Raw genomic sequence first — 22282 nt, 5'->3', positions numbered from 1 at the left:
TTTTTGGGGTCCTATAAATACCATAAAGTCTATAAACTTATTCAGAAATTTTGTCTATATCAATTATAAGCTCTCTAGAGTAATTTTGGTTAAAAAAATACTCTCTCTTGTTCACTTGTAGTTTTTTATGAGGTTGAAAAGCATGTAAAATTCTTCATTGTAATTGTGAGCAATTCAATTTTAGCTTGGAAAGGTTAGATATATAGGAAGTGTAAAACCTTTTGACTCAACTAAGGAGAGATTAATGTGAGTAAAGGTAATCATATCTTTGTACAAAGTGGCATTGTTTCATCAATATTGAAGAATTTTTTAATGGATCAACTTCGATCTTGGAGAAGCTTGGAAGTGTACCTTGGTATCATGAGAGTACCATTTCATTTGGTTTACTTTATTTTAATCTATTGCTCATTGTTTGCTCATTTAGGTGCTATACTTGCCTCATCTTTATTGTTTTCTACTTACTCGCTTTAGTTTGTGATCATTTAGATAAATTTGGTTAGTTAAAATTAGATAAAATCTGCCATAACTTATCTAGTTTTTATATAACTTAATTCACTCCTCCTCTTAGGTTACACTTGACACTTGCAAAGTTTATAAGAGAAGTGACAACAATTTTTATTTCATGACGAATTGAGCTTACCTCAAAATTTTTCACTTAAGTCTCTTTCAAGCACAAGACTTCAGAATAAGGAATTGGGACAGATTCCTTCTAGTCCACAGGCGTCTAATATGGTGTGACAGAAGGACGCCACAGAAAAAAGTAGAAGACCCATGCAAGTCTTTAAAGTCTAATTTCATTTGTGATATATGGGGTCAAATAAAACAGCAGCTACACAAGACATTTTCATAAGGCTCACGTAGCCTTATCCTTTCAAATCTTTCTCCGAATCTCAATCATAGATATAACACTAGAGATTGTACAAGTTATGAGACAGCCACATGGAAATAAACAATGACGAGCAAGACTTTTGCTTCTCCTATGTTCATCTTCTTTTGGCTTTTGATGATTTCCATCATTTTAGTCCAACCAGCTCTCTCTGGACGGACACTTGGCAGCAGCGGTAAGTATACACATCTTTCTTATTGACAGTTTTTTTTTTAAATTGCTCAGCAGTGAGTTTGCTTTAATCGAAAACATTCATCTAAATTTGATACACTTACTATAAACTATGATGATGGTAGTATAAATCATTGATGCATGAAAGTTGTTGATTTGGGAATTAGATTAGAAGGAAATTGAACTATTTTCCTCGTTCTCTCTAGAACTTCTCCTATCAAAATCTCCTCTGCCTTTTTCACGGAAGAGAGATCAGATAAATTTGGTCTTTTCCCATAAAAGGGAGTCCACTCTTTAATATTTTAGTTTTTGTCATAGTAATAAATTCTCTTCTAGAGTTTTCTAATGACAGATTCTTCTCTTAAAGGATCTCCTAGTGAGAGTTTCTTCTTCCCCAATTTCTTCTAATGAAAGTTTTATTTTTCCCCTGATTTTTTTCCTTATGAGATTTTTTTTTCAATTTTTTTCATTTTCTGTGAAACTTGAGATTTTGTAGATTTAATTTTTCACATTTGCAATTTCTCCATTTATTATTATCGAATCTAAACTTCTCGTTGAAGTTGAACTAATATTTAATCATATCTCGTGCTATAAGAAAAATGCACAAATTTATTGGATTAAAATGATTTATCTAGATGGGAGACATGATATATTGGAGCATCAATGTTATATTTATTTATATTAATTTTTCAAATCTATTGTATCTATTAATTTCATACCTATATGTATTTGTGTCACATTTGATTTGATGTATTTCTACCATTAATGCAGATTGAATAATCCTTTCTATCAAAAAAGAATACAAGGAAATTGACGTGGATGTTGCCCTTTTGATATTAATATCTCATTTTATTGTGGCAGTAATTTTTTGTATTTTGGCAGGTGGTGACGGCATGATTGGAGTCGATCCAGGTCGTGCTCCCAAGGCAACTGGTACAAGTTCTCCTACTAACTCTGCTCCTAAAGCTGTAGGCCGTGGACCCATAGGTTATAGGCCATTACACAGGCCTCCAATTTGCAACAGACCGTTTTACAGTCGCTGCATCATCCCACCAAAAAGACGATGTAGTTATTATAACCGTTGCCGACCCCCACTCCCACCAAAATAAAGTTGCCAATCAAAGTGGACTCGACCCGATCAACCCCTACTAATAAAGTTGGACTGATACTGCTCCAACCGCAGCTAAGCTCATATAATACTGAGCCGACGCAATGGAAATATACGTATGGATAAGACGTTTTGGGAATGTTTTTAAAAAAGTTTACAATAGTGTGAAAAACTTTTAATGTAGATGATTAGATAGTGTGAAAAACTTACTGTCATATTATATTTAAAATATTTAATTATGAAAAAACGGTAAATTCGTACAGACCTACATTTCAAGTGTTTGTAAAAAATTAAATATATGAAGAGATTGTATATGTGTTGATTGTAATTTAGTAAATTCTTACACATGCATAAGCTCTCAAACTACTTATTTTACTAAATCATTCTTCATGATAATATTTGGCCTTCACATTTTTCTATCTATAATGGATAAAAATGTGTTTTGACAAGAGCTCTTGTAGTTTGGTATGTCATAAGTACACCTAATGGTGATATAAATCAAGTTTAGGGGTTTATATTCTCAACCTAGAAGAGGAGATAGCTTTATCTAAAATATGAAATTTCTCGTTTGGTCCAAACTTAAACTTTGTGAAGTTTGGTTACAAATTCCAATTGACGTTGGTAACTGGATGAAATCTCTGCATGGGTACATCTTATTGACCATACGATTCACTTTGGTACTGCTTTTTATTTTTATTTTTATTTTTTCCCTTTTTCTTTTGTAGACTGTTTTAATTTGTAAAAGTTTCATTAATGTTTATTCATGCTATCAGCAATAGCTATGACAGTCAAATCACATAGACTATCTATCTATTATACTTATAACTATATGTTATACCAAATTAAAGAACTATTATGACTAAATGACAGGGGAATTTGGAGTTAGGTAGGTTTGACTCTCCCTCTCTTAGGCTTCTTGTTAATTTGGAGTTAGGTCATTTGGATTAAATTTGCACAAATTTTTCTCTTTGATAGATACTTTGTCCTGCAAATGGAAAAGTATGCAAGAATATTGAGTATATTGGCATCCATTTGAGTTTTCAGTGTGCAAGTTTGCAAACTGTTTATGTTGGTTCAGGACGAGTATTTTGTTATTGGTGAAGGAATTTTAATGTGCATATCTGGTTGCATGGCAGCACCTTTACTGCCAAAACTGTGCTTTGTAAAGAGTTCAGAAAATATTCATACCAATAAAAAAGAAAAGAAAAAAAATCTCACTTTAATTGATTTACTATGCCAAGTTGTACACAGGTAATATATTCTTTAGTTTCTCCAGTAATGGTCCATTACGTTCAGTTAAAGTAGCTTTGAAAACTAAGAAACTACTCGTTATAGAAGAAGAAGAGATCAATATAGTGATGTCCATCTTTTTCTTATTTTGGATATTTATTACCCTTGTAATTCAATTTAACTTAAAGCATAGAACATGCAGAAATTAAGAAGAAGTACTACTTGCCCTTTTCATTAGTTTGTATGTCACGGTTTTCTTTACAAATTGAAGTTGAATAATTGAGTTTCTATGGCACTATTCTTGATTATTTTAGACTTTACAAAATCTGATTACAGAAATTAATGATAAGCAAAAACTACTCTTTTGGGTGATTATGAATTTTAACTTTTTTAGTGATTAGAAAATTCATGATCAGAAGACAAAAGTAATCGAAAATATTACAAAAACTAATTATCCAAAATTAGAATCTATAATCAGTTAAAATAATCAATCAAAAAACAAGTGATAGAAAGCGAATTGGTTTGCATCCAAGTCCTTCGTCTTCCGCCCCTTTTGCCACCGGCGAAGGTACTCCTAACTCGGGCAGCACCACCCCGAAAAATTTTCCCTGCAGCCGGACGGGAGCTCTGTCTATTAATCGCAAGATATTTTTCTTATGGTGCAATTGATATTTGCAAACCACAAGGCGTACAAGCAAATCCTTACATACAAGGGTGCAGTTCAATTGCTCGTTCCCGAAATATATATTATTCCTTAAAAGCCCAGTGCAGTTTTGCCGACAAATTTTGGCAGTAAAGTATTCCTGAAATGATATACTTATGATTTTTATTTTGAAGGAATCATGGATTAATTGTTTATTTCTTTTACCTTTTCTAATAAGGTCAGTTGCGTATTCTTTAAGGGTGATTGCACATTTCCATTTTTCAGCTTTCATGGCCAATTGAAATTGAATTACGTTGGCCAAGATACTAATGTTGGGAAAGATTAAGTTGCACCACTTTCATGTAGTCTCAAAGGAAAATATGAAAATGAAATAAGGAATCCCTAGAAAATGAAAAAATACAAAAATCTTCATAGGAATCCTTAGAAGAACCGAAAATTCTCACTAAAATTTTTTAGGAGAAATAAAAAATTTTTACTAAGAAAATTTAGGAAAAACTTTATTAGACTTTATTAGAAAAACAAAAAAAAAAATCCATGGATTGGTCTTTCTCCCGAAGAAGGCTTTTTGAGAAGAGGTGAAAAAATAGAGAGAATTTAAGATAGAAAGAGAAGTGGCTGCAATTTTAGCAGAAGCCCATCCTTATTGAACTAAGACATAAAAGACGAAGCAATAAATTCACTGTTTGGTTGTCTAACACATTTAAGTGATGGACCCAACTTACAACTCTTTTATTTACATAGAGTTTTTGTAGGACAATATAAACCAAGTTTAGTAATTTGTTTATTTGGTTATATGTTAGTTGAGGTCATGTGTTATTAATATATTGGTTAGTACAATACGTTGCATTGTAAATTAGTAAAGTTAGCTACATTGGATTTGGCCCATAATGTTAGACTGTTAGTAATAGAAATGAGCCAGTAAGGGATTAGTATTGTTGCCTCCGTTTTCGTTTGAAGAATCAGTAGCCTGGTTGTTTCCTTTTTCTTGTATTGTACAGTAGCCGTAGCCTCGTATGATTAGTCAAGAAATTTCCTTTGCCTCATATATCAAATTTTTTCTGATTGTTCCTGTGGATTTATGTTTGATTATTATTTTGGATCCATCAGAGTGGTATCAAAGTTACGGTAGATTGAAGTACGGTAAACCCTAATTTTAATATTATTTGTTCTATCAAAAAACTCAAAACAAAGGTAAAATTTAATTTTTGACCAAAACAGATGATAACTCATCTCAAGGCATGTAAATTAATTGATATATTGAATCAATTTTTGAAAAAATTACTACGGCTCACTCAGCAAGGAGAGTTGGGATATATTGGAAAAGACATACAAAAGGATTAACAGGATCCAACAAAATAATTTGATGATGTTAAAAAGGAAATTTAAACTTGTCTATTGAATCATATTTTTCTCGTTTTTCAGATATTAAAAACGAGATCGCACTTAATCAGTATGACGTTCTTGCCAGAACATTTATTGTGAAAGTTGTCAACACCCTATCCATGAATTTTAATCATATAGTAGCTGTGATTCAGGAGATAAAGATTAGGAAAATTTTAAGTATTGAAGAATTGTAGGAATCATTAATTCTATATGAGCAAAGAATGAATAAAAAGTTGGAAAATACCCTGGAGAAGGATATAATAGAGAAGGTATTACAAATGCAGTTACATTTGAGAGGTAATAATGAAGCAAATGAGCAAAGTGAATTCAGTCAGATGAATCCAAGCTACAATAATAGAGGTGGCTAAAATATCAGAGGTGGTCGTGGCAACAATAATAGAGGCAGAGGAGGTACATCAAATCTTGGACGCGATAGAGGTAATAATTTAATTTTAAAGGTGGTCATGGTAGAGGCAGAGGTGGTAATTTTGGCAAAGAAAATAATTTTAATCAATATAATTTTAAAATAATTTTGGACAGAGAATTTAATGTTATAATTGTGAAAAATTGAGCCATAGACAGTTTAAATACAGATTTTGAAAAATTATAGACAAAAATTTTTAGATTAATGTTTCTGACAATCAGGTTTAGGATAATAATAAAAAATCTAAAATTTTATTATTAACTTGTAATATTGTTGATGTGGTTGATAAAAAAAATGGAATTTAAATATGGGTTACAACAATCATATATCTGGCAAGAAAGAATTATGTTTTGAGATTGACGAATCTGTCGATGGTGAAATTAAATTTGGAAATAACATTATTTTACTAGTGTTTGGCAGAGAAAAAATTCCTATCAGTTTAAAAAATGGGTCTTCTAATTTTATTTCTGATGTTTTCTATGTTCATGAGTTGCATCATAATTTGTTAAGTATGGATCAATTGTCTAAGAAAAAAATATATGATATTCGTATTAGGAATGGTACTTACACCATTTTTAATAAAAAAAATATTAAAATGATTGCCAGTGTGTTAATGACTTCAAATCGCTTATTTTCACTAAAATTGAGTACTTCCAATTTTTCTTGTTTAATTACGATGATAGATGACAATAATTGGTTTTGACGGTTTGAGATTTTTGGCTAATAGAAAAATGATTAGTAGGCAGCCTAGTATTAGAAATTCTGGTAAAATTTGTAATATGTGTGTTTTGAAAAAACAACACAGGGTTGTCTTTCAGATAGGCAAATCCTGAAGGGTTAGAAGACCAATGAAAATTATTCATTCATATTTGTGCACTGTGAAAGTTCCTTCTAATGGTGATTGTAGGCATTTTATTACCTTTATGAATGATTTCAGTAGAAAAGCCCGGGTGTATTTTTTGAAACAAAAATCTGAAGCCCATGACACTTTTAAAATTATTAAGACTTTTGTTGAGAAGCAAAGTGGCTATTAGATTAAAATTTTGAGAACTGATAGGGATCAGGAATATTTGGTGTGTGATGATTTTCTTGAGAAAAATGGAATATAGCATCAGTTGACTATTAGGTACACTTCACAACAAATGGAGTGACAAAGAGGAAGAATAGAACTGTTATAAATATGGTAAAATCTATGTTGAAACTGAAAAATATGCCAAACTCTTTTTGGGTAGAGGCAATTTTTGGTACAATTTATTTGTTGAACATGTGAACTTTCAAAAGTGTTCTAAAAAAAACTCCTGAAGAAGTATGGAATGGTAGAAGACCTTTTGTTGGCCATCTCAAAGTTTTTGGGTGTATTATCTATTCCCTTGTTCATGATCAATTAAGGAAAAAACTTGATGATAAGGGGAAGAAATGTGTATTTATTGGCTACAGTGAAGTTTTCTAAGCTTATAGGTTATATAATCTTGTGACAGAAAAAGTGAGGGTGAGTAAAGATGTGGCCTTTGACGAAAGAGGTGTTTGGGACTGGTCTACTGAAAATTCTAATATAGCAGAGGTAACTGTGAAGACTCATATTTTATTTCTCAATTTAGTCATTTTATAAGTATTTGCTCTAGTGTTAGTTAATTATATTTTAGTTGCATGAATTTCTTTTAAATTTTCGCCTTATCGCGCGCGCGTCGCAAATTTCTCGAAAATCATATCGCGTGACTAATTAGAGACTTGAGGAATTAATACTAGACTTGTAAGTGTGAGTAATTACAATGTTAGAGGAATTACATTGGAAGATTAGTGCATAAGTGTACCAAACAAGAGAGGAATCGGTAGTGCACGACACTATTTCGACAACTATTCAAAGTTGACTTTTTGCACCCAACTTAAAGCAACTTTCCTTCATTCTTCCCTCACAAGCTAAACACTCAAACCCTCATCTTTCTCCTCTCCATTCAGCCGACCAACCAAGAAAGAAAGGAAAGAAAATCTCCATTTCCTTTAGCTTCCATTTTGTCTACAAATCATCATCCAACTTTCTAGTTTCTTGGAGATTCATTCTAGCTTGGAGTAAGAAGCAATCTTGTGGAATTTCTCGAAGGAAATTTTGGTGGAAAATCTGATTTTCTTTAAGGGTTTAAAGGGTAACCATTCCACCTCTTTTCTCTTTCAAATTATAAGAAGTTTAATGGTTAATCTTTATGGGTTTGAAACCCTAATTGCACTCATAGGCTAGCGGACTTGAGGAACCAATTATTTCCGCTTTAAATGATAGGCTAGCTGTCTTGACGAGGACTCTAGGTACCTGACTTGAGGCTTGATTGTTTGATTGTGGTTGTTTATGTGATAGATAGCTTGATTACGGTTAGAAAGTGGAGAAAAAGTTGGAGGAAATTGCGAAAGGAAGCTGGCCGAAATTCTGGTCATGTTGTTCTGTTTTAGTTTCGAAATTTTGATGCTTAGTTGACTGTTAAATTGATGGATATATGTTGTATATTGTGTGTTCAAAGTGCCTTTCAAAAATCGTGTCGAATGGTTGCACAAAACTTCAGTTTTGGAAAAGTTTCAAATCTGGAAAACGCCTAGCAGGGGTACTCAGACAGTGCTTCTTTGTCTGAACGTAACTCTCTATACAAAAATAAAAATTGAGTCCCATTGGTAGCATTCAAAACTAGACATTCATAGCTTTTCAACGGTATAAAAATTCCCTGCTAGTTCATTTTGAGTGAACCGTAGCGAGTCGGCAAAGTTGGCTGTTCTGTTTTGACTGTTTATTCGAATGAAACTGGGAAGCTGCACCTTGTAACTCTATTTTGTTCTACTTGTGAAAAGATTATCAAAACGATGCCTTCTGATGAATTGTAAATTTTGAATCTAGTTTCCAACACCATAAACCATTCCCAATTTGGAGTTGTATAGAGCTAGATATAGTTTGATTTCAAAAATGTGACAAAGCTGGAAACTGGAAAATTTTCTCTTCCTTGTTGGCCGAATGGTCAAATATGTTTTGGGATGTTATACTTCAAAAATTTTAGTGTCAATTGCTTATTAAATGTTTTTGGAATCTTTCTGTAAAAAATGGAGTGAATTGGGACTGATTTCATTGGACCAAACTTTTGAAAAAGAAAGAGAAGTAGGATGGTAGATTAGCTTTGAAATATTTCACAAATTTTGGTCGTTTCGTTAACTGCCTTCCCATGTGAGTTTTTACCTAAATTTTTTTTAGAGAAGCAGTCCATGTATGGAAGTTCAAGTGTGCAAAATTTGGTGTAATTCCAATACCATTTCGATGCTCAAATAATGCCTCAAAGATTTCTCTTCAAATCTGAAAATTCACTGATCAGATTACAAAAACCAACCTACTTCAAACAGCTATATCTTGTTACTCAAAACTCCGAATTTAGTTCCGCTTGTTTTGAAACTTTGTATGGGACTCTTATTGTGTTACAAATTTCAGAGGCTGATTCACTTTCTGTGAATTTTGCCGAATTTCCAAACACCACTGAAAACCAAGACTGGTTCTGTCTTGTCTTTATGAATCAGCAACTTTGAGCTGAAAAATGAATGCTTTTTGTTTGGAATCTTGGAAAAGTTTCTTCTGCGAACTTTTAGTTGTTTGGATCTAATTTTCAACGGTGTAAAGTTTTCCATTTTTGGACATACCAAACAAGAGATCTGATTTTCTAAGTTTTGTCGCGGAAAGCTGAAATTTTCTGATTTCTTAAGAGTTGAATCTTGAATTTCAGTAGAGTGAAGCTCTTTTAAGACGTTATCTTAATTTTAAGCAAGTGTACATTCTTCCTTGTTTGATAAGGGATTATGAATGTATGAGAATGATTATTGGTCATTTTTCTTCAGGCGATCAAGAGGGTCTTGAGGAGAATCTCGGAGTAGATCACTAAAGACTTTCTTTACTCATTTGTTTTGAATTGGTGAGTGTCAAGTATATGAAGTATTGCTAAGTGCATAAATTGTTTCTCATTAATTGAGTATTTTGGAATTATCGAGATGAGTTTGTACTTTATCGCACTCGTTCTTTTTTAAGTGAATTATATTTGAATTATATGAAGTGAATTTGCTAAGTGAAGTGTTACAATAGTGAATTATGCTATGTTTGCATATGTCGATTGAAGTGAATCTCATCGACTTATATTATAATAGTGGGGGACCCCCAAACTCATTGGCCGATCTTACGACTCGAGCCGGCATGGGTTTGGTCGTGAAACTTGGTGAGCCATGAGAAAAAAATCATAAGCTTGATCTATTTGAGAGATCTTGCTTGGCATACTCGAGTAGTATCGCCTTATATAAAAGAAGTGCAGGCCCGGAGCAGGGGGTGTAACGGTGAACGGGCGTACGAAATAAGCGGAGTTCTATGGACTTAATACCTACCCGGTTGACGGAGTGTCATCACGTGGAGGTATTAGATCGAGTATCAGCAAAGCAAGTGGAATATAGCTACTGAGAACTCCTGTATCCTTATTAAATGTGTTTATTATTAAATTATGAATTACTTGAACTTTATTGATTTACTTTCCATGTAAGTGTTATTGTTATTGGAACTATGTGTTTGCATGTTTTCTTGGCCTCACTGAGCGTTTCGCTCACCCCATTAATTTTGTTTTCCTAAGCAAGAGCTCGTATTGGAAAGAATTTTTGAGGAAGCCGACTTGACTATTTTGATTAAAAATCTTGGGGTGTAATTGACTAGTCGACTGATAATGGTTGTATTTTGGGAAAGCTGTTGTACTTTTGAGAACTTGTGTTGTAAAACTTGAAAGTTTATTTAAAGAAGTGACCTTTCTTTATTTCGACTTTTATTCTTTGGTTGTTATCCTTAAGTTTGAATTGGATTCGTATTGAGTCCTAGCGAGAGCTAGGCAGGCGTTCCATTGATACCCATGGGTTCGCTCTTGGCAGAAGTGGAGGCGTCACAGTAACACTAAATTATCAATAAGAGGAGGTTAATAATGATATTCAGCCATTACCAGTTGCTCGGGGTCCAAAGACTGAGTTAATTGGACTTCCACAGTGTCAGCTACAGATGCCGGATCATTTGCAAGATTATGTGATTATACCAGACGATATTCCTTCTGATGAAAATATAGTTAATTTTGCTTTGTTTGCAAATTGTGATCCTATGATGTATGAGGAGGTAGCCCATGATGATCGTTGGATGAAAGCAATGGAGAAAGAAATTCATGTAATTAAGAGGAATGATACTTGAAAACTTACTTTTCTTTCAACTGGTAAAAAAATCATTAGAGTGAAGTCGGTATACAAGACAAAGTTTAAATCCAATGGTATACGAGGATTGACTCTTATTTTCTTGCTCGTGATTTTTAGAAATGTCTACATGAGCACATTTTATATTTTTAATCTTCTGCGGTAGTGATATTCTTATTATGTGCTTATATGTAAATGCTATGATTTTACAAAAAATAATTTGAAAACGATTGCACAGTTCAGTCTAATAGTGGGACTTATGTCATATTTCTTGGGAATTGAAGTTTTTAAGTCTAATAGTGGGATTTTTATTTCTCAAAAGAAATATGCAAGTGATATCATAAAGAAGTTCAAGTTGGATGCAGTTAAGCCAATTCTAACTCCATGAGCTTGACCAAGAAGAATGTTGGTGGATATGTGAATCCTACCTACTTTAAAAGTTTGGTAGGGAGTTTGAGGTATCTGACATCTACGAGACCAAAGACCAATTTTGTTGTTGGGTTGATTAATTAGCAAATTCATGGAATATCCAAGTCAATCATATTTGCAGGCGGCTAAGAGGATTTTGGGGTGAATTGAAGGCACTCAGAGTGATAGTATTTTTATTCAGGAAATGATCCAATTGAGTTGTTTGGCTATACAGATAGTAATTAGGTAGGTGATACAGTTGAGAGGAAGAGTACTTCAGGGCATGCATTTTTATTGACTCAAGAGTGTTTTCTTGGAGTTCTAAGAAACAACAGATAATTGCATTGTCTGCTACAGAGGCGGAGTATATTGCAGTAGCTAATAGTGCAACTCAAGTTTTATGGTTACATCGCATAGTTAGCATTCTACAGCAAAAGCAAATTGGTCCTACGAACATTTATTGTGATAGTAAGTTGGCTGTTGAATTGTCTAAGAATTCGGTTCTCCGTGAGCACAGTAAACACTTAGATATCAAATATCACATCACGCGTGAGTTGGTTCGAAAGGAGCTTCAAGTTGATTATTGCAGAACTAAAGAGCAAATGGCTGACATTTTCACCAAGGCGTTGAAGATGGAGACTTTTGTCAAGTTGACGAAGATGTTGGATATATCAAGATTATAGGAGTTTGGTTTAAGGGAGGCATTGTGGGATAATATAAACCAAACTTAGTAATTTGTTTATTTGGTTATATGTTAGTTGAGGCCATGCATCATTAATATATTGGTTAGTATAATAAGTTGCATTGTGAATTAGTGAGGTTGGCCACATTGGATTCGGCCCATAATGTTAGTAACTTAAGTCAGCCAGTAAGGGGTTAGTATTGTTACCTCTACATTCGTTTTAGTTTGAAGAATCAGTAGCCTCGTTGTTTCATTTTTCTTGTAAGGGATTAGTAATATAAGATGATTGATTAATATCTTATGTTAATTAATATTGCAATTAATCAAATCCATCAATTAGTCATATATATTATTCTAAAATTATGATTTATAGTAACATTTCCTTGATAGAAGGAAACCCCAAGGATTTGATATTTACCAATAAGGGTTCCTAACCTAACCTAAAAAAAGCCCGTGATATTCCATCTACAATACAGTCTCTTTGATTAGACATAGGTTAGAAGTTCCTTCATTCCAAATTCTTCTTTACATATTTTATGTTGTTAAAATAGATAAGGAGGCAAGGAGAAAAGGAGGCATACGGGATTAATTTGTACTTGATGACAATCGTTGGAGGTAAGGTTATTTAGATTTCTGCTGCCTAGTACATTCATGTGTAAATAATTAGTTTTATATGTGGTATCAGAGCCAACCTCTAATCATGTTGTTTAGCTTATAACTTTACACTTGATTAGTTCTTTCCTTGGAAATTATGCCAAAATTTGTGCTAGCGAATTGAATCCAAGCGTCTTTTTAAGTGAAATATCCAAGTTTTATCAACTGAGGAATTACAGTAGATAAAACGTCTAAAACAAACTAGCAGTGGAAAGTGGACAACCATCCTCTAGTCGAAACTTCAAACTTTAATTCTTTTTTTTTTTAAGTAACCAATGAAAAATAAAATGATCCCAGCCTCACTTTAAAGATTATTGGTACCTTCATTTTGGCAGAGACCGCACAAGTTTCATTTAGTTGAAAGCGCTAGATTTGGATTTAGAAAGGTTAGCCATCCACGAACGTCATGAAAGTCGTACGAGTTTTTCACTAAATGGACCGCTTAATTTATCCATTTCGGAGGTATATCATCCTTGGAAATTAGGCCAAAATTTGTGCTAGTGAATTGAAGCCAAGCGTCTTTTTAAGTGAAATGTTCAAGTTTTATCAACTGAGGAATTACAGTAGATAAAACGTCTAAAACAATAAGTAAAAGATATTTAATACGTCTTATACCTCAATACCATCACCGGTATGATCCCACAACTCCTAATTACCATGAACAAATACGGGATGCTGGAGCACATCTTATTTTTCAACCCAATGGGTTTACATCGAATAGCCAAATATATGTCTACTAAGAAATTAAGAATACAAAATCCCCAATAACTTTGAAGACTTCAGTCCCTCAATCCTTTGTTACGATGATTAACAAGTCAAAATGATGATTTGAACTAATATTTTCCAATGAGAATTCTGATAGAACAGGTGCTCAATCACTAGGGAAAAAAGAAAAGAAAACAAAACAAAAGCAAGAATAAAGGAACGGTGTCGCAATCTGTTGGACGCAGCTTCAAACAGACCTTCGAGGATTGGACGTACAAAGCAACCTTTCAAGGAACTACATCCATCTTCGGACACACTTTTGAACACAAGAAACAAGGATCGGCTGTCCAAACATGGAAGAGCAAATATCAATATTGATTGAACGAATCTCTCGGACAAAGGGCTATACTCTGGTCATCCGTCAGATGGACTCTTGGACAAAGGAGAACTTGCATTGGCCATCCGAACATCTACACAACAAAGCTTCTCATCCTTGATTGAACGATTGTATCGAACGCTAGCATAACGAACAGAAATGTGATAGTTTCAACAGCTAGTTTTTCCTGCATTAAATGCTTGATTATTAGAGGGCATTTTGGACCAATTTTTGGGGTCCTATAAATACCATAAAGTCTAAACTTATTCAGAAATTTTGTCTATATCAATTATAAGCTCTCTAGAGTAATTTTGGTAAAAAAAAATACTCTTTCTTGTTCACTTGTAGTTTTTTATGAGGTTGAAAAGCTTGTAAAATTCTTCATTGTAATTGTGAGCAATTCAATTTTACCTTGGAAAGGTTAGATATATAGGAAGTGTAAAACTTTTGACTCAACTAAGGAGAAATTAATGCGAGTAAAGGTAATCATTTATTTGTACAAAGTGGCATATTGTTTCACCAATTTTGAAGAACTTTTTTAATGGATCAACTTCAATCTTGGAGAAGCTTGTATCAATTTCATTTGGTTTACTTTATTTTAATATATTGCTCATTGTTTGCTCATTTAGGTGCTATACTTGCCTCATCTTTATTGTTTTCTACTTAGTCGCTTTAGTTTGTGATCATTTAGATAAATTTGGTTAGTTAAAATTAGATAAAATCTGCCATAACTTATCTAGTTTTTATACAACTTAATTCACTCGTCCTCTTAGATTACACTTGACACTTGCAAAGTTTATAAGAGAAGTGACAACAATTTTTATTTCATGACGAATTGAGCTTACCTCAAAAATTTTCACTCAAGTCTCTTTCAAGCACAAGACTCCAGAATAAGGAATTAGGACTTCTAGTCCACAGGCGTCTAATATGGTGTGACAGAAGGACGCCACAGAAAAGAGTAGAAGACCCATGCAAGTCTTTAAAGTCTAATTTCATTTCTGATATATGGGGTCAAATAAAACAGCAGCTACACAAGACTTTTTCACAAGGTTCACGTAGCCTTATCCTTTCAAATCTTTCTCCGAATCTCAATCATATATGTAACACTAGAGCTTGTACAAGTTTTGAGACAGCCACATAGAAATAAACAATGACGAGCAAGACTTTTGCTTCTCCTATGTTCATCTTCTTCTGGCTTTTGATAATTTCCATCATTTTAGTCCAACCCGCTCTCTCTGGACGGACACTTGGCGGCAGCGGTAAGTATACATCTTTCTTATTGACAGTTTTTTTTGAAATTGCTCAGCAGTGAGTTTGCTTTAATCGAAAACATTCATCTAAATTGGATACACTTCCCATAAACTATGATGATGATAGTACAAGTCATTGATGCATGAAAGTTGTTGATTTGGGAATTAGAGTTGAAGGAAATTGAACTATTTTCCTTGTTCTCTCTAAAACTTCTCTAATCAAAATCTTCTCTGCCTTTTTCATGGAAGAGAGATCAGACAAATTTGGTCTTTTTCCATAAAAGGGAGTCCTCTCTTTAATTTTTTTAGTTTCTTTTGTAGAATTTTCTAATGATAGATTCTTCTCTCATAAAATCTCCTAGTGAGAGTTTCTTCTTCCCTAAATTGTTTTAATAAAAGTTTTATTCTCTCCTAAGTTTTTTTCCTTATGAGGTTTTTTTTTTCAGTTTTTGTCATTTTCTGTGAAATTTGAGATTTTGTAGATCTAGTTTCTAAAATTTGCAATTTTTCCATTTATTATTATTGGATCTAAACTTCTCTTTGAAGTTGAACCAGTTTTTAATCATATCTTTGACTGTAGGAAAAATGCATAAATCTATTGGGTTACAATGATTTATCTGGATAGTAGATATGATATGTTGGCAAACCGTGAGAAACAAGATGGCCGAAATTCTGTCCATTGTTGCTTTGTTTTCATTTCGAATTTTTGGTACTTATTTTGCTGTGAAATTGATGGTTATATGTGGTATATTGTGTGTACAAAGTGTTGTCCGAAAATCATGTCATTTGGTTAATCAAAACTAGAATTTTCGAAACTGCAAGAAATCTGGAAATGGTCATCCGAAGGCCTGAATAGTGTATCTTTGGTTGAACATAACTTTTTGTACAAAAGTCGAAATCGAGTGCCATTTGCGAAATTTGAAACTAGACATTCTTAGGTTTAAAACGGTATAAAAATCATTGTCTAGTTCGTTTTGTGTGAACTGCAGTGAACTGATAAAGTCAGCTGTTCTGTTCTGCCAGTCCCATTCGAATGGACATGAGAAGCTATAACTTTTGGCTTGAATTCAAACTACTTGTGAACTGATTTTCGTAATGTTTTCTTCTGATGAAATGAAGTATATTGAACCTAGTTTCCAACGCCACTGACCATTCTCAATTCCAAGTTGTATTGAGTGAGATATGGTACAATTTGTAAACTGCAGCAGAGCTGGAAACCCCATTCTTGTGTTGGCCGAATGGTTAGGCTAATTGAGGGATGCTTTGCTTTGTAAATTTTGATGTCAATTGACTACCAATTACTTGTTAAATGTTTCTTGGACCTTGGTTTCAAAAATGAACCAAAATGAGACTGATTTCATGGTGCAAAATGTTTTGAAAAGAAAGGTAAGCAAGAAGACAGATTTGCTTTGAAACATTTTACGAAATTCAGTCGTTTTGTTAACTGCCTTCCACGTAATTTTTTGCGTGAAGTTTGATACAGGGGTCGTCCACATATAGAGGTTTAAGTGTACAAAATTTGGTGTTATTTCAACAACCTTTCGATACCCAAATGATGTCCTAAAATTTGCTTTTCAAATTTGGAAAACTTTTCTTTTTCTCTTAGCCGAATGGTCAAACTTGTTTTGTAATGTTTTGTTTCGAAAACTTTGATGTCAATTACCCCTAAATTTCTCATTGGATGTTTATGGAACATTGATTTCAACATTTGAGTGAATTGAGGTTGATTGTGTGGGACAAAACTTTTAAAAGGAAAGAGAAACTCGAATAGGCAGATTAGCCTTAAGAGTTTCACAAACTTTGGTTATTTCGTTAACCATCTTTCCGTACGAGTTTTTGCCTAAATTTTGGTAGAGATATAGCTCGCATATGGAAGATTTAGTTTATCAAATTTGGTGTATTTTTAATGCCATCTCAATGGCCAAATGATACTTCAAAGATAGTTTTTCAAATCTGGAAACTCTTGGTTAGTGAGTAATTTTCAGCCGATTTTGAGCTATTATATCCTGATGCTCAAAACTCCGAATTCATTCCTTTTGTTGTGTTTGAAACCTTGATTGGAATTCATATTGTGTTACAAATTTCATGGGCTAGTTCACGTTCTGTGAATTTTGCCGAATTTCCAAAATTTACCGAAAACTAAAACTGAATCTGCTTTGCTGACTTAGATCAGCTACATTGAGCTGAAAATTGAATGCGTTCCATTTAGAATCTTGGAAAAGTGTCTTCTAGGAATTTTTAGTACTTTGGAACTAGTTTCCAACGGTACTAAGTTTTTCAATTTTGGACCTATTGAGTGCAAGATCCGATTTTTCAAAGATTGCTCCTTAAAACTGAAATTTTCGAACTTGTTGGGAAATGAGTTTTTAGAAACTTTTCGCTACCCTTCGATATTGAACGACTGTTTTAAACTTGATTTCATGAAGAAAATCAGTTTCCCTTGTGTTATTAAACCCCACTTTTGAGTCTCGATTTATGAGTAATTAAGGCTCTCTTTCATGATATTTTCTTAGTATTGTACAAGTGTACAACCTTCCTTGTTAACGAGAGGTTTATAAACAATAGTGTGTTATAGCCAATTATTATTATCTCAGGTGCTCAAGAGGACCTTCAAGAGGATCTCGAAGCGGACGCCTAAAAGTTTGTTTGAGCACTTATACTCTATTTTGAATTGGTGAGTGTTCCATACAGGAGTACGTGACTTAAATAGTTTTACGACATGTTTACTCCATGGTCATTATGTGTTTAATTGTTAAGTGCTACCGATAATTGCTCCTATGAACTTTTCCACTGTTTTAAGGCGAGTGTGTATTTTATCTCACTCGACCTACTAAAATGACAAATTTCTACCGTTAACCGTGAACTACTTACCGTTTACCGATCTATTTGATTACTTACCGTTTATAAATTTATTTGATTACTTACGCATGTTGTAAGCTCTAAATTGAATAGGATCCTGCCCTTGGTTACTAGCCTGCTTGAGTCAGGACTGGGCTCGGTTGAGTAGGTTGGAACCCTGGGACACTATTTCGGTATACTCAAGTATTACCACTGGAGGGATAAGGTGATGGCCAAACAGACCGAGGGGATCTGAAGTTATAAGGTGAAGTTGATCGAAATGGTTCCGCTGGAACACCGTATCCTTCAATATGTGTTTATTTTTGTAGAATGATAACTGTTTCATGTTAATGTGTCAATGTGCAATCTTGAACCATACATGTGTTATGCTCAAATTACTTAATTTATTAGAACTGCTAGAGGGTCTTGGAACCTCACTGGGCTATTTAGCTCATTCTACATTTTTGTTTTCCTTAACAGGGTTCAAGACTGAGAGTGCTCGTGAATAGTATTCAGTTGTTTTCTTTTGGAGACTTTAAGTTTTATTATAGTAGATGACTATAATACATATGCCGTTGTGTTGTATTTAAGTTTGAAGGTTAACTAATTGTAAGCATGAAATGTTTTGCAGTACTTTATATATATATTGAAATTATTTGAAGTATTTCTAGTTTTGAATTATGGATTGTAGTGAGTCTCGACGAGAGCGGGGCAAGCGTCCCGCGGATACCCTTGGGTTCGCCCTTGGGAGAAGTGGGGCGTCACACACACATGTAATCTTTGATAGTGACTATCCCACAAGCAACTTATTCTTCCAAGAGGTTGTCAAGGTGAAAAGACTCTTGGATTCAAGAGTCTTTTATGAAAATGATTTCATCCAGGCAATGGTTTAGAAAATGAAAGCCAAATTTGAGAAATATTGGGATGAATGCAACTTATTGATGGCAATTGGTGCCATTTTGGATCTAAGGCAAAAATTGTGCCTTATAGAGTTTTCCTTTCCCAAGATTTATGCACCTTTTGAGTCAGAAGAAAATCTTACCAAGGTCTAGAAAGCACTCTTTAACTTGTATGAGGAATATGTTACTGCAACTAGTAGTTCAAGTGGGAGTACAATTAAGTCCCATGGTGGGGCATTTGATGGCTGGGATTCAAGGTAGCAGAAGTCTTAGGATTGAGATGATTTTACTAAATATATTGTGGAAGTACAGACGTCGGCCCTCCGCAAATCTGAATTGTTAGATTATCTAAATAAACATTGTCATCCAATTGGCTCATATCCCAATTTATTTGACTGCTTAGAGTGGTGGAAAATCAACAATATCGCATACCTGATTTTATCTAAGATGGCCTACGATATCTTGGCTATTTTGATAACTACAATAGCATCTGAAGCCATGTTCAATGTCAGAACTAGAGTGATTGATTTATATCAAGCTGCATTGGCACCAAAAATGGTCCAAGTGTTGTTGTGTGCTGGAGATTGGTGTAGAAATATGTATGAGATAAAAAAAAAAACAAAGGTAAGTTTTAGATGGCTAAATTTTACCATTTTTTGATAAGTTTACTACTTCATTTCTAGATTTCATATTTTTTAAGTTATATATATCGTATGTGTATGTTGCTTTGGTGTATGCAGCAAATGAGGACAATCAAGGAAATTGAGCTTCCATAGATTTGATTGCCGATTCAAATGTGATTCAAGAATTAAAGATCAGGTCATTATTACTGTAACTATATTTATTTATTGATCTAATTTGGTCTTACTTTGAATGATGAGCAACCCTAGGGGAAAACCCTCCTATAACCTTCCAACTTTGTAATATCAGCGTTGGACCTTTTCTCCCTCATGAAAATTGAACTCGATTGTTCTCATGAACTCAAGACCTCTGACACACAAAGGTAATCAGCAACCTTAAGCAAATAATGATGGATGAAGAGACACCACGATTAGGGAACAAACTAATCGATAAAGTCTGATTTGAATCCTAATCTATGAACTCAAGAATTCAAGAGTAAGTTCGATTAAGAACTTGAAGGAAAATTCCTCACGATTTCTGGTTGTAATATTTTGTCCCTTTACTCATACAAGAGGTGCCTTTTTATAGGCTAGAACGAGGGCAAATCCATTTGGAGTAAAGATTGACAACTCACCTACCTAAACTAGGAAATAGGAATTCGACCCACATAAAGAGCCAGCTCTTTATGGCTTCCCGATAAGGCCCAATAATTAATAAAATCTACTAAAAGGATTAAAACTAGAGGACAACATGTCCTTTGTGTGATTAACAAACTACTAAACTAGACAGCTTTAAAACAACTGCTAACTAAGCTAACAAGTATGAGATCATTCTTTCACTTCAAACGTACAAGTGAACAAGGTAAATTCATGGTCCATCAAATCTTCAAACTTAGCTTACTCCTTGCTTGTATGGTGAATGATCAAGGATCGTAAAGCTTCCTTCACCCTCTTGGATCTTGATCTTGTCATCGGACTGCCAATGTCGACCAAAGGATCCTTGACCCAAGGTTGAAGTTGTTGCGCACCCGTATCCGCATCATTGAATGATTAAAAATTGATACTATTTTGTCTATGGTGTTAGGACTTGCTCATGGTGCAAATAGATGGCTTGGATTGTTGGAGAATGGAGAACTTTGTCAATGATTTATTGTGTGCATTTTCCTTTGTTTGATTTGTAAATTTGGATTGTGACTGCTCATTGAACTTGTTCTGGACTGGTTGTATTTGGCTAGTCAACTTGTAGTTGGAACAGTGAGCTTGTTTGAAACCTAGTGAATTTTTAATAGTGATTTGCTCATTGCTATTGTTCCAAACTTGAACTTGGTTAATTTGGCAACTTGGCAGTAGTTTTAGCTTCTTAAGTATATAATTGTGCTCATCACATCACATTTCTATTTCTATTATGGTATATACATTAATTCTACTTGACTTCGTGGTTGTTAGATTCGATGACAGGGATATTTTTGTAGGTTTGAACAAGAAATTGTAGTAGGTCACGGGATTGAGTTCGAGCATTACTTGAGCATTGACTCGAACTCCATGCAAGTTGATCTCGAGTTCTATGAGCAATGCATTGAACTCGAACTCGAGCTCCAATAATGCTACTCGCACGAGCTCGAGTGTTCTTTCTGCATGTCGAGTCGAGCTTGAGTATGGTGATATTCAAGTTCAACTCGATTTGATTATTTCCCTAATGGAAATTAATTTGAAAAATGGGGGAAAAGGAGAAAATTTGTCGATAATTTTTTAAGGGTTAATTACAATTAATTCTCTTAAAATATACCCCATTTCTCACTTTACCTCCTGACATTTAATTTTTATCACTCAAACCCCAATACGACAAAATTACCCTTCCATTAGTTTGAATTTTCTTTTTTCTTTTTTCTTTCCCTTTTTTTCTCTCGTTTACTTCTTTATCTATTTCTTCTTTCTTCTCTCTTCCGTCTTTCTTAACAAAAAACTTCATCTCAGTAGAAACTTTATCTGGAGATTGTAATTGGGTTTATAAGTGAAACTTTGATAGGTATCAAAAACTAATTTCGATCTTTTTGTATGATGCCTTGTGTTGCAAATTCCAATTAATAATCATTAATCATGTCACAAATTCATCTTGCGATATTTTCCTAAAAATAAAATAAGAAACTGGGACAGGAAAAGAAAAAAGTAAAAGAATTGAAAAGTCAAAAAATGGTATTGCAAGCTCTTCAGTGGTGTAACTTGTAACTATAGTATGAGTTATTACTTTGATTACTTTTTCACGTGGGCATTTTTTTTACGTAACAAAGCAATTTCTTGTCTTGAATAGCCTGAGTTATGTGGTGGAACAAATACATGTTTTGTTCATGTGAGATGGATAGATATTAGCAATTATAGATAATTGTCAATGGATCTGACTTTGTATGTAGAGTATACTTGATTATCAACCTTTTGCAGTTAAACAACATTGATGGATAGGAGTCTTTCAATTTCTTCTTCTTAGGCAATAGCATTCATCCGAGTGATCAAACCAGTTGTAGTCAGCAAATGTAGGCTCTGTAGATTCAACTCATTGTATTAATAATGAAAGTAATAAATGTACCGTGTTTGTAATTTCTTTGTAATGGTTAAACCTACGAGTTTGGTAAATACATTTGCTACTTGCCTTGCGATAGGTTTCTGTCTAGCTAGATTGGCACCTCATTCTCCATGTGTTTGTGAAATCATTAGTCTCAATTGAAAATGAAAACAATATTGATGTTGAAGTACCAATCTTGAAAGC

General features: G+C 33.8%; 3 long non-coding RNA genes across 3 annotated transcripts; all 3 read left to right on the top strand.

The window, feature by feature from the left end:
- Window positions 1-919: 919 nt before the first annotated feature.
- Window positions 920-2493, top strand: LOC113737108 (uncharacterized). Its single transcript, XR_011842042.1, has 2 exons — window positions 920-1061; window positions 1940-2493. It is a non-coding gene; the product is annotated as an uncharacterized lncRNA (long non-coding RNA).
- A 5309-nt stretch (window positions 2494-7802) lies between these two features.
- LOC140038693 (uncharacterized) lies at window positions 7803-11194 on the top strand. The gene is made up of 2 exons (XR_011842257.1): window positions 7803-8007; window positions 9722-11194. It is a non-coding gene; the product is annotated as an uncharacterized lncRNA (long non-coding RNA).
- Window positions 11195-14868: 3674 nt separating this feature from the next.
- LOC140038232 (uncharacterized) lies at window positions 14869-18666 on the top strand. Its single transcript, XR_011842041.1, has 3 exons — window positions 14869-15173; window positions 17759-17838; window positions 18483-18666. It is a non-coding gene; the product is annotated as an uncharacterized lncRNA (long non-coding RNA).
- Window positions 18667-22282: the final 3616 nt, after the last annotated feature.

Source organism: Coffea arabica, chromosome 3e, assembly GCF_036785885.1.
Source record: "Coffea arabica cultivar ET-39 chromosome 3e, Coffea Arabica ET-39 HiFi, whole genome shotgun sequence".
Taxonomy (NCBI): Eukaryota; Viridiplantae; Streptophyta; class Magnoliopsida; order Gentianales; family Rubiaceae; genus Coffea; species Coffea arabica.
This window is presented reverse-complemented; position numbering and strand designations above follow the sequence as displayed.